This window comes from Heptranchias perlo, unplaced genomic scaffold, assembly GCF_035084215.1.
Source record: "Heptranchias perlo isolate sHepPer1 unplaced genomic scaffold, sHepPer1.hap1 HAP1_SCAFFOLD_413, whole genome shotgun sequence".
NCBI classification, from domain to species: domain Eukaryota; kingdom Metazoa; phylum Chordata; class Chondrichthyes; order Hexanchiformes; family Hexanchidae; genus Heptranchias; species Heptranchias perlo.
In genome coordinates, this window is record NW_027139425.1 from 52,542 (window position 1) to 65,836 (window position 13,295).

The 13,295-nt window shown below is 44.9% G+C and overlaps 3 non-coding genes across 3 annotated transcripts; 2 read left to right on the forward strand and 1 right to left on the reverse strand.

Annotated features, from left to right (window-relative positions):
* Nucleotides 1-85, reverse strand: trnak-uuu (transfer RNA lysine (anticodon UUU)). The gene is given in 2 exon segments: nucleotides 1-36; nucleotides 49-85. It is a non-coding gene; the product is annotated as a tRNA-Lys (tRNA).
* A 3,176-nt stretch (nucleotides 86-3,261) lies between these two features.
* On the forward strand, nucleotides 3,262-3,333 carry trnaw-cca (transfer RNA tryptophan (anticodon CCA)). The gene has a single exon. It is a non-coding gene; the product is annotated as a tRNA-Trp (tRNA).
* Nucleotides 3,334-7,679: 4,346 nt separating this feature from the next.
* trnac-aca (transfer RNA cysteine (anticodon ACA)) lies at nucleotides 7,680-7,752 on the forward strand. The gene has a single exon. It is a non-coding gene; the product is annotated as a tRNA-Cys (tRNA).
* The last annotated feature ends 5,543 nt before the right edge of the window (nucleotides 7,753-13,295 follow it).

The following is a 13,295-nucleotide window of genomic DNA, read 5'->3' on the forward strand; positions in this document are numbered from 1 at the left end:
AGCCTGAACAGGGACTTGAACCCTGGACCCTCAGATCACTACCTGTTTTAAAAGTCTGATGCTCTACCGACTGAGCTATCCAGGCTCGCTGTTAAATTAGTTTCCATCATACAGATTCATGGTGGGACTCAAAATTATCCCTGTCGCTGTCCAATGATGGGGAGCATCTCTTTTATACAATTTTCAGCAACATGTTGAGGAGAATCCTTGTTTCTGTTGAACATGATGTAAGAAACATGGACAGAGAACTCGTGATTTTACAATTCTTCTTGTTTGTACAAAATGTCTTGTCATTCGTTCGCAGCAAATAAAAATAAAACACTTTACCCAATGGCTCAAAAGCTGAACTTGTTCCACACGGGAGCTGGAAAAGGCCTCTCGACATTTCAGCCGATCAACAATTGAAAGCTGAATAATTTCACCCGTTACACCGTGACACCAGGCAGCAGATTTGCCTCCCGAATTTTCCCAACACGACACTTCAAACCGATGAATCCCTGCTTCACGGAAAGAAGAATTGTGTGTTTGGTTCTTCAGATTTAAAGATGTCGTGCCGGCGGCTTTACCATTTCAGCTCTCGCCAATCGCCCCCTCTCCCTCCTATAAACAAATAAACTCTCGCCTGCTATTGCAAGACGGGAGGTCAGAGGAGCCTCAGTGCCCACATGGGGACAGGAAGAAGTCGATGTGTTATGGAACCGGTTGTACCTTGAACTCCAGTCAAAATGTTTCGAAGGTTCAACTACTTTAGATGGCGCTGAAACTCACAACCCCAGCATTTCTCGAGTGTATAATTATTGTAGAAATAACGCGCGCTGACCGATTGCTCCACTGGAGCCGCGCACGGTCTGTGTCCCCAGTGCTCCCATCAAACAGCTTCATCCTCGGTCTCTCAATTATCACTTCCTGATCTTTCCCACACAGAAACCTCCAAACAAGAGGCGATTCGTTAAACATCCGCAGTGACCTTTAAAAGCCGTGGAATCTGAAACAAAACCCCAGACGATAAGAACTTTTAATTATATTATTATTATTAACTTAAGGACAATTATTTTCATGCTACTTTGAGGATTTGGGGAAATTGGGAGCTGAAATTATGAAACTCTCTCTGGGCTGTCGGTGATTGGAGAGATGGGCGTTATTTCATTTGAAAACCGAGGTTCGGAACTTCCTGACGGAGAAGTGTGAGAGAAGATTGTGATTAGTGGCAGTTACCGGGGAGATCGAGAGGAGAGGGAGAAAAGTCAAAGTCACAGCTGTGACAGCTCAAGTGCTCTGCTTATCTGTAATATTTAGAAAGTAATGTAAAATACAGGACAAACCAGTTTGGTATCGGTTATCAAAAATACTAAAAGTCCCGGGTTCAAAGGCGGATTTGTGAAGAGGGAACGGTTTTAACCGCCAGACCGAAATCATTCCACATGAATCTGAAGCGTCTTGGGGAAAACGGCAGTGCGAACTGTTCTGTTCGTGTCATGACTTGAAAGACCCTCCAATTACCGACATTATCTTTGAACGAGTTGTGTAGACAAACCGCGATAGAAGCCGCTTTGCACTCGTCAAACGTGTAGGTGATGATATTGGGGGTGATAAGGGTCGATTTCAATTATTTGAATTCTCTCCATGTGACCCGAAGATTGACGGCAGAATCGAGTTTTTCCTGTAAGTCCTGAATTGAAGGGAAAGGCGCAACAAGCAGGTCGGAGAAATGAAGAGCAGAAACTGTGGGTGAAACTTGCACGAGTGAAAATCCCTGTATGTTGGAAGACTCAGTCCCCAGTGGTGGAGAGGATTGGGATTTCAAGCTGTCTCACAGCTCACACACACACCATTGGCTCATTTAATCACCTTCAACAACTCGAATACATCATCACTTAATCTTCTGTACACAAGGAAATACAAACCTTTTCTCTGCAACTTGTCCGCATAATTTAAACATTTTAGCCCCGGTATCATTCTGGTGAATCTGCACTGCACCCCCTCCAAGGCCAATATATCCTCCCTGAGGTGCGGTGCCCAGTACTCATTTAGTACCTCTGCCATGCCCACTGCCTCCATGAGTAGATCTCCTTTATGGTCCCTAATCGTCCCCGCCCCTCCTCTTACTACCCGTTTCCTGTTAACATGTCTGTTGAAGACTTTTTGATTCACTTTTATGTTTCCCGCTTCATCTTACTCTCTATCTCTCTTATTATCCAGGGAGCTCTGACTTTATTTGCCCGACCTTTCTACCTCGTTGGAATGTACCTTCTATGTACCCGAATCATCTTTTTAAATTACTGTCCAATTATAGTTTTGCCTGACAATCTTTGATTCCAATTTACCGGGGCCAGATCTGTTCTCATCCCACTGAAATTGACTCTCCTCCAATTGAGTACATTTACTTTAGAGTGGACAGTGTCCATTTCCATAGCTATTCTAATCCTTATGATACTGATCGCTGCTCCCTAAATGCTCCCCCACTGACACTTGCTCCACTTGGCCCGCCTCATTCCCTTGAACCAAGTCCAGCAATGCCTCCTTCCTCAGTGGGCCAGAAACGTACTGGTCGAGAAAGTTATCCTGAACACATTTCAAAAATTCTTCCCCTTCTTTGCGCCTTATATTATTGTTATCTCAGTCTATATTAGGATAGTTGAAATCCCCTGTTATCACCACTCTATGGCTTATGCACCTCTCTATAATTTCCCTGAAAATTTGCTCCTCTGTATCCGTCCCACCAGCTGTTGGCCTATAGAATACACCAAGTAGTGTAATCGCACCTCGATTGTTCCTTAACTCGAACTCAGTCCCCAGGAGAAATTCCCTCCTTCCTGGGAACTTTTTGTTAAGCAGAAGTTAGCAGCAAAAAGTGTTCGTGGTGGAACTGAGAAATGTTTAAACAGCCGGCACCCTGTAAAACAGAGCTCCAAGTATCGGTTTAAATAAAGTCCTGAACTGACAGAGCGGCGGGCAGATGAGGATTGAATTAAATCCCAATTCACTGAATCTAAACAAGGTTTAAATAAGTGAACCTGTCAGGAGTGGGATTCCTGAGCTTGTGTGTGAGCTGAAACTGGATCGGTCCCGTTCTGTAAAGACTGAATGGCAGGCGGCTCCCAGACAGGGCTCAGGCCGGGACTGGCAGCTCTCCGCTGGGAACGGCTGGATTGGAGAGCGGGGCTCCTGCGCTGTTGCTGCTGCTGCTTCCGCCTCTTCGAGACCCTGTGGCGGTCGGTACCGATCTCCCTCCTATGGATCCGGCTCCAGGTGGGCGCTGTGGACCTCGTGGCGCAACGGTAGCGCGTCTGACTCCAGATCAGAAGGATGCGTGTTCGAATCACGTCGGGGTCATTGCATTTTCGCAACGTTTCAGTGTCACTCTGTTTTATCGCGGGGCAGTCTTTCAGGGATGGTCTGTTCACTGTGTGTAAAATAATATTTATCACAGAATGAACACACCACAGAAGGAGGCCATTCAACCCATCAATTTCTTACCTGCCTTTTGTAAGACCAATCCCATTGGTCCCATTCCCCGTCCCTTTCCCCGGGGCCCTGCATTTTCCCCTTCAAGTATTTATCAAATTCCTTTTTGAAAGCCACGATTGAATCTGCTTCCACCGCCCTTTCAGGCAGCGCATTCCAGATCATAACCATTCGCTGCGTAAAAAAGATTTTCCTCATGTCGCCTTTGGTTCTTTTGCCAATCACCTGAAATCTGTGTCCTCTGGTTCTCGACACTTCCGCCAATGGGAACAGCTTCTCTTTATTAACTTTATCTAAACCCTTCATGACTTTGAACACTTCTATCAAATCTCCTCTGAACCTTCTCTGCTCGAAGGAGAACAACCCCAGCACGGGGTAAATGCGGTCAATTAACTCCAATTTATTTAACTGGGCATTAAACAAAGTGTGAAAGACTGGCGAGGCGTTGTGGGAACGGAGCTCACTGCTTTAAGACAATAAATCCAATCACTGCGTGGGCGCTGGGTTCAAATCTCACCACTGATAGAATTTCTGGCAATGTTCATTTTGATCTGTTCGCAGAAAACCCGATTGTCGTGCGATGGAGCAGAGGATGTGAAAGAAGCTGAAAGTGGAAGTGCAGATATTAGTTTCATCACAGTGACTGGACACGTTTCCACAGGTTCGGGCCTCTCACCTTAAGATTCTTTCCAGCAGAGTGGGACAGGTGATCAGAGTGACCGGACTCCAGCGGCGCAATCGGTCAGTGCGCGGTCCTTATCTGACAGGACAGGGTCGGGAAATACCGAGGTTGTTAATTCGAGTCTCACCGAGATCAAACAATCCTTTTGCTTGTAAACATTTTGACCGGAGTTGAAGGTATAATTAGTTTGTTCCAAAATGCATCTACTTATTTGTATTGCCATGTGGTTCCTCCGGATTACGCTGTTGCAATAGCAGATGAGATGTTCAGTATTACTTGTTTACAGGGGGGACGCTGCGGTTTTGGAGACACAAACTATGATTTTGATCCATCTACAAATCGTGGGATTTAACTGGAGCTTTAAACCAGCGCCTTAGACCGCTCAGCCAGGATACTTTCCAACCTGCACTTCAGGAGCTAGTTTTACAGGAATAGAATTACTGCAAGCAAGAATTCTCCCCCTCAAGCACCAATGCTCACACGGCAGCAGGATGCATGTGTCCAGTGAGAAACCTGTCTGAAGGAACATTCAGTCTGACAGAGCCGGAAGTCCAGCAGATTGACTTTCGGTCTGAGCAGATGTTGAGTCTCCTCCTTGAGAGAGTTTCGCCAATCCAGCTCAGAGTGGATTAGGAATCATAAATCCGGGTGTGACTGGAGCCACTTGTGTAAGATGAAGTGTCGGGGGCAGTTTCACATCCTTGACGGACATCAATGATCCTGTTGCGGATTTGCTGCAAAATTTCACTTCCCAGCTCCTGATCCGTGAACTAAAACCCAACTCTGGTGGGACTCGAACCCACAACCTTTGAATGTCCCCTTCAATTATTAAGTAGAAGTCCAACACGCTATCCATTGCACCACATAGTCAGTTATAGAATTTGAAGGAGAGTGGGGATCCTGTGCTGTGGTTGAGGCGGTCAGGCTGCTCCTGCTTCCGCCTCTCACATTCCGAGAGCCGGGGCGGCAGTCTGCACCGATCGCCCTCCAATGGATCCGGCTCCAGCCGCTTGTTGTGGGCCTGGTGCAAGAACAGTCGCGTCTGACTCCACATCAGAAGGCTGCGTGTTTTGAACCAGGTTGAAATCACAGCATTTTCACTGTGGCTCAGGGTCCTGCCGACTGATTTTAGATCGGGACAGTGTTTTAGCGATGGGATGTTCAGTGTTTGTGCAACAATATCAAAACTAATTTTGATACATTAATGAGCTTTTTTTCTGTTACTTTCTATTTCCACCCTCTCCAGTTTTATGTAGAAACAGTTAACAATGTTTAAGGGATGTGGTGTGCAGTGTTTGTGGAATCAGTGTAATTAAATTTGATACTTTCATCTGTTCCTTCTCCAACCCAGACTCTTATCATTAGATTTGTACCTTCACCCTGTTTAAAATAGGTTACTCAGTGATAGAAATAAATCAGTAACAACCCCGAAACCTCAGCGGGTATATTTGTTCCAATACCTTGTGATGGTCTCGATTTCCATTCAAATTTTCAATCAGCAAATCCCAACGGGTGTTTTGGGTTTGACAAACTAAGTTAAGTACTTGACTGGTTCCTGGAAATGATCCAGTGGGGATTTCCTTACCGGTACAGATATAGAAATAAATACATTCCATCATTTCACAAATGACAGTTGCATAAATAAATATATCGTGATATCCAACATGGAAAAGCAGCTCTTCATGTTCATAAAAAAAATTTCACATTTTATTGTATTAATCCACTTACGTTTCAATGTAGAACATATATTCAGAGCATCCCTCTAAACTTAAAGAATGGTAAAAAAATTGCGGATTTTACAAACACATAACACGCTATCGTATAAGTAAGATTAAGGCCAACTTTGTGAAAGTTGTATTCTAATTGTCTATATGTTGTTAAGAAAAATATTTCTAGTTGTACATCCCCAACTTAACGGAGAAACTAAGATAAAAACCAAAAGGATTTTTCAAAAACTATTTGGGGCGATATTCTCAGTTCCCCTTCTCCTTTCTTTAATTGTTACCTTTTGTTAATTGTTCATCTTGATCCGTTTGCTTCATTTTTTCCTCAGTCATTGATGGTGAATTTTCTATCCGTTAACGTTCTTAAATATTTGATTTGTTTGTTCCTTTCCTCTTGACTTGTGATTTGTTGACCTCCAGGTTAAAGTGTGAAACAGAAATGTGTTTATATTCAGGCGTGACTCTGAAGTATGAGACCGAGAGGTGATGCCGGATGTGTGACCGAGAGAACAACTGCTGGAGGCGGAACTGTCCGTGACCTAACATACCCCGTGTGGCATTGCACATGGTGGGTCGGATGACAATGTTTTATATTGACTGAACGGCTATGTGTACAACACACAACGGATTTTAATGCTGCTTTAACTCCACAAAGTATAATCACCATAAATGACCAAAGTCTCAGATCAGTTAGAATTGAATTGCTGTTGGTGAGGGGAGTTTGTACATTGGAAGGAGTTTATATATTTACAGCTCCAGGTAAACCTGCAAACCTCCCTCGCCTGTAGGTGACGTCACCATGAGGTTTCGACCTTCCTTTGCGCTTCTGGTCTTCTGAAGTGTGATTGAACCTGACCAAAAGTTTCCTATAATTAGTGAGGAAGGAAGGTATCAGTGTAAATGGGAGATATAAACGTGGATATTTCACTGGGTACCATGGGAACCAGATACACTGCTCATTCCAGTTAATTGTCCAGCAGCAAACAGAAATCATTCTCTTCAACTGTACTCGCCCGAAGGAAAAGGAAACAAACAAAACTGCTCAGTTCTTTGTTTTAGCTTCTTCTGTTGGTTTACGTTCACTCACCGAGAAAGTGACAGAGAGACTGAGAGATTGGATTGGCTTTTTTCACTTTATAATCTATTATACTTTGTACTTATTGTTAGAGACGGTTCCATCCCAACAATCCTGTGCCTGACCTTCTCATTGATACTCAGATGTGTTCAAAATGAGTTTCAACCAATTTTACAAAAGCTGAACAGCGAAAACTGCTCTGAAACGAGCTTCGCTTCGCAACTTTTAATAGAGATTCGGTTGCTGGTTGGAAGTAAAGAAGTTTGTACAATCAGCCCTCTCGAGCAATATCCTCAAAAGGTGTTTCGGACACATTGTATGAGAGGTCCGCCTGTACAGTGCAGGAACATTTACATACTGCAGATCTGGAATCCTTTCTTTGTTGGCTCCGGAACTAATACAAATACCGCTCTGTGTTATTTTGTTGCTTAATTCACAAATTGGGTAAATATCACAGAGGAGGCTGAAGACAAAAAATGCCCCGACCAAACGGGCACTTTGAGCAGCTCAGCCACGGAGCCAAATCAAACTGCAAATTCACCACCTCCTCTCACTGATATCTGTCAGATACCCGCCACTGTCTGGTGGAGTTTGAGGCCGTTTGGTACATTTCTATATATCTTGTCTATTTCGCTGTGTTTACCGACACTGTCTGGATCTCTCGCTGTGTTCATCTCTCTGTGTCAATCTTTGGGTTGATTCTGAATGAAAAATGAAATAAAATAGATCAGCTGGGCCAGTGGCGCAATGGATAACGCGTCTGACTACAAATCAGAAGATTGCAGGTTCGACTCCTACCTGGCTCGGATTTATGCAATTTTCCCTCTGACACTGGGGAACGAAGAATCAAATTTCATAATAAAATATTGTTTATGGTGAATCAGCGAAGAAAACATTCCATTTTCAATTATTTCCGTTCAGTGATGTACAGAATGAAACTGTGACCACAACGTGTTTCGAACACGCCGCCTTTTAAGTTGATGTCCGGCTCGCTAACATTACAGCACGAGGTGTGGGCACCGCACTGATAACCTTCAGGTGTATCCGGTCCTTTCAGACACTTCGTGTGACACAAGAGCTTTCCAATCCCCGCCAGCTCCTGGACACCGAGACTTCCGTTCGAAGCAGCATTCACCGGCAGGACCGCTATTCCGCTCCCTTTGCCGGTCTGCATAAAATCCGATGCTAAAATTACAAAGTAGGACGGACAGTATCTGGAAAACAGTTCAACTTTCAGTGTTCAGACTTTGGTGAGAGCTGTGAACAGGACTTTGAGTAAATATAAATTGGGTGTGGATTAGGAGTTCGCTGTTCTGTTATAAACTGTGGGTGTGTATATATGAGTGTGATATTTCTCTGAACTGTGGGTGTGTATATATGAGTGTGATGTTTAAATATGAACTGTGGGTGTGTATATATGAGTGTGATGTTTAAATATGAACTGTTGGTGTGTATATATGAGTCTGATGTTTATATATGAACTGTGGGTGTGTATATATGAGTGCGATATTTCTCTGAACTGTGGGTGTGTATATATGATTCTGATGTTTATATATGAACTGTGGGTGTGTATATATGAGTGTGATGTTTAAATATGAACTGTGGGTGTGTATATATGAGTCTGATGTTTATATATGAACTGTGGGGTGTATATATGAGTGTGATGTTTAAATATGAACTGTGGGTGTGTATATATGAGTGTGATGTTTAAATATGAACTGTGGGTGTGTATATATGAGTCTGATGTTTATATATGAACTGTGGGGTGTATATATGAGTGTGATGTTTAAATATGAACTGTGGGTGTGTATATATGAGTGTGATGTTTAAATATGAACTGTGGGTGTGTATATATGAGTGTGATGTTTATATATGAACTGTGGGTGTGTATATATGAGTGTGATGTTTATATATGAACTGTGGGTGTGTATATATCAGTGTGATGTTTAAATATGAACTGTGGGTGTGTATATATGAGTGTGATGTTTATATATGAACTGTGGGTGTGTATATATGAGTGTGATGTTTAAATATGAACTGTGGGTGTGTATATATGAGTGTGATGTTTATATATGAACTGTGGGTGTGTATATATGAGTGTGATGTTTAAATATGAACTGTGGGTGTGTATATATGAGTGTGATGTTTATATATGAACTGTGGGTGTGTGTATATGAGTGTGATGTTTATATATGAACTGTGGGTGTGTATATATGAGTGCGATGTTTATATATGAACTGTGGGGTGTATATATGAGTGCGATGTTTATTCATGAAGTGCGGATTGACCGGGAGGGGCAATTCCTCCTGGGGTTTTATTTTCTTCCAACATAATGACACAAAGTTCAATTTGCAGTGGGACGGTAATCGCTCAGTTGGGAGGGCGTTAGAATAAAGATCTGAAGATCTCGGGTTTCACAAGTTTGAGTTATTTTGTTTCTGCCTCTTTGAATCCCAGAATCATTGAATGGTGAAAGCACGGAGGGAGACCGTTCGGCACGTCGAGTCCGTGCTGGCCCTCTGCAAGAGCAATCCAGCTTGTCACAACCCCCCGCCCCACTCCCCCAGTTTACCCGTAGCCCTGCATTTTTTTCCTTTCAAGTACTTATCCAATTCTCTTTTGAAAGCCACGATTGAATCTGCCTACAGCACTCACTTAGGCAGTGAATTCCAGATCTTAACCACTCGCTGTGCAAAAGCGTTTTTCCTCATGTTGACTTTGATTCTTTTGCAATCTCCATAAATCTTTGTCCTCTGGTTCTTGACCCTTCCGCCCATGGGAACAGTTTCTCTCGATCCACTCTGTCTAGAATCTTCATGTTTTTAAAAACATCGACGAAATATCCTCTCAACATTCTCTGCTCTAAGGAGAACAACCCCAGCTTCTCCAGTCTATCCACGTTACTGAAGTCCTTCATTCCTGGAACCTTTCTAATAAATCTGTTCTGCACCTTCTCAAAGGCCTTCACATCCTTCCTAAAGTGCGGTGCCAAGAACTGGACACAATGCTGCAGTTGTGGCCGAACCAGTGTTTTATAAAGGTTCATCATAACTTCCTTCCTTATGTACTCTATGCCTCTATTTGTAAAGCCCGCGATCCTGTATGCTTCTTTAACCGCTTTCTCAATCTGCCCGGCCATCTTTAAAGATTTGTTCACATGAACCCCCAGATTTCTCGGTTCCTGCAGCTCCTTTCGAATTGTGCCCTTCAGTTTATTTCTCCTCTCCTCGTTCTTCCACCAAAATGTATCGCTTCGCACTTCTTTGCGTTAAATTTCATCTGCCATGTTTCTGCCCATTCCACCAACCTGTCTTTGTCCTGTCACTCTCCTCCTCACTGTTGTTGGACTGGAAAAATACGCTTGTGAACACAGATCCAAACCCTCCAGCCTCCCCTCACCTAACCTGATATATATATAATAAAGAATGATTAGCCACTCCTATCCTCACAAAAATTCGATAGTTAAATCGCATGTGTAGCATTTAGGTAGCAGCAAAGCATGATGGGATACTTGACCATTATGGGAGCAGTTCGTAACCCACACTGTAAGAGCTGACAAAGGCAGGTTTGTTGGATTTATGGCCACCCCCTCGATTATCTCCAGAACACACTAAGGAATGTTTACTCAAGGACATTGTTTATCCGAACTAACTCACTTGGGATGATTAAGGGAGAAGCGGTGGATATCTCCAAGGTCACCCCAGCACAAAAGGGAGTGAGGGATGAGCTGCTCAGGACTTGTGAAGACCCCCGCCCAGTCTCAATGTTTGGGACTTATGTGTTTACTGATAAGGGCCCTCCTCAGGAATGTGAGATGTTTAATGTCATGGGACGACCCAAGGTAGCCCCTGACAAATGAGTGGCAGACTATACCACCCAATGAAACCCACTGTAGTTACGTAAACATGTACCCTCACCTTTCACAGCAGGTGGGTGTTGCTTATTGAAAGGTATAAACATGCTTGTAGTGCTGATGTTCCTTTGAGAGTTAGTCACGAGCTTGAGGAAGCTGACCACTCTCCCTTTGTGCACAAAGTTTTCTAATAAACTTTAACTTTGTCAGCAGTTCCGTCTCCGTCTGGTTTTGCTCCAAAAATTCGAGTCTAACAGTTGGTGTCAGAAGTGGGATACTGCGCTGCTGGTCGGCTAACGGATCCTGTATTGGAGGGTACGTGGTATAGTGAAACAGGATAGCCCTGTACTCCAGATGGGGGGTGCCCCTGCATAAAGCCCTCGAGGGTGAGGCCGGTAGCCTATGGTAGGGGCTCGGCTCATCATTGGAGACAGGATTGGCAGTGGCACTTGCCGCAGTATTAAAATTATCCACGTAGTAAAATTCCTCACGGAGACCACGGATTGACGGAATTGACTAGACCTGTAGGTTTATAAGATATAGTGTAAGTGTTTGTTTGCTTAGAGTATAAGTTTATGCCGCTATTCCGATACAGTATAAGGTTGGATTTTGAGAGTCACGTGGTGATCGACACGGACAAGGGTGGTGGTTTATCTCAAACACCGAGCCTGAGCCTGAATTAAGAGGACCAAGTCCCACGTGACGGCCAGGATTCAGTCGGCGAAGGGAACGACAACCACCACAGGATCGTGATCCGGGGACCAGTGAGTGTGTATAAATTAGAGTATAAGGTGATACGTTTGTGCCGATTAAAGTATAAGATTGGAGTAAAATAAATTAAAGTATAAGATAGAGCATAAGGATATACGTAATGATTGACATGAGTAACGAGGGGAAACCCCTTCCTCCGGACGTCCCGGCTCTGCCCACCAGTGTCTCTGTTGTAAAACGAGTCCAAGAGGCTAATTTAAAATATCAAAGTGAAATGATCAGGAATGGATGGAAGGAAACGAGTCCAGTAGTTGATCGAATAGAGTGGTGGGCGGGACACAAGGCTGCTAAACAAATTAATTATGGTACCGTTCTGCTCGCTAGTTGGGCAGATCAGACAGGATATTTAATCGTGGACAAATGGGGGAGGCCGTATTCTCTCCAGGACTTTTTGAGATCTGTACAAGAGGCTAAAGTTCGAGTTTGCAGCCTTTTTGGATCTGGAAGTGCCAGCAACGGAGGAGTTAGACGATTTACAGGAATGTGGGGGGAATGGTTAAGGCAATGGAGGCTCTGCAGCACAAAACGCCGCAGCCTGAGTGCCTCCCGAATACAACCGTATCTGCCCTTCGGCACCGGTACAACCTGGAAATGGGGAGCCGAAACCCCTGGCCCCTGTCCGAGTAAATCCAAACCCAGCCGGAGGGGCAGCAAATGGGGAAATGGGAGGCAGGGGCACATTGGGGGGAATCTCAGCCTTTAACACCACAGGAGAGATCCAGCCTGATCCTTCTCATTCCCGACCTGAAGTGACATAATCCCAATGTCGACGTATGGGCAAAGATACAAAGCGCCGCCCGACATTTTAATCTGTCCATAAAGGACATAAAAGATATCATTGAGGTTAAGTGCCTCTCTGCTGTCTTTGGGGCGTTGCCCCCTTGGGATTTGCAGGTCCCAGCCACGATGGCCGAGTGTGACACCCAATTTGAAGCTCTAAAGACCTGGGTTCAAGATGGATTGGGTAACGGCACTGCCACCTGGACAGAACTCACGGCCCCACGACAAAACCCTGGGGAAGACCCCAGTGCGTATATTGACCGGGTAATTGAACGGTATGAACATTGGGGACAGACCAACGGCATCCCCGCCAACCACAACGATCCAAGATTTATAGATAGCTTAATTCGGGGACTGGATAAACCAGACCAAACAGCGCTTAGGATGGGGGCCAGTCCACAGGCCACTGAGGCAGGGCTTCGGGAATGGATAGTCGGCTTTTCGGGTTCTATCTGACAGACACCCACACTCACCGCCAGGGCCACACCCTATCCGTCCTGCCGTGGATCCTGCACCACACTCGCCCAAAAATTAAAACAGAACCGGTGGTAGTAGCCCGAGAGGATCGTGCCTGCTCTAATTGCCAGGAAACAGGCCATTTATATCGAGACTGCCCCGTGAAAAGGAAACCATGCACCAATCGTGGGCGCCCGGGGCATAGCCAAGCCACGTGTTACGGAAAGGGGGGGGAAGGGAAGGACAGGGGCCCCGGGGAACCACTCAGGGGTCGCAAAGACCAACAAGGGAGGGGGGCGTGTTATCCGACCGTGAATTGGAGGGACTGCGAGCTCTCCTCCTCCCATCTTCCCCTCATCAAGGATTGGACACCACGGCCTCCTCCGTCGGAGGACCGGGGGCCACCCGCCCGTGTCTAAACGTACTGTTAGGAGGCCGGCAGTATTGTGCTCTTTTATACACGGGAGCCTCGGTGTCGATAACCGACTC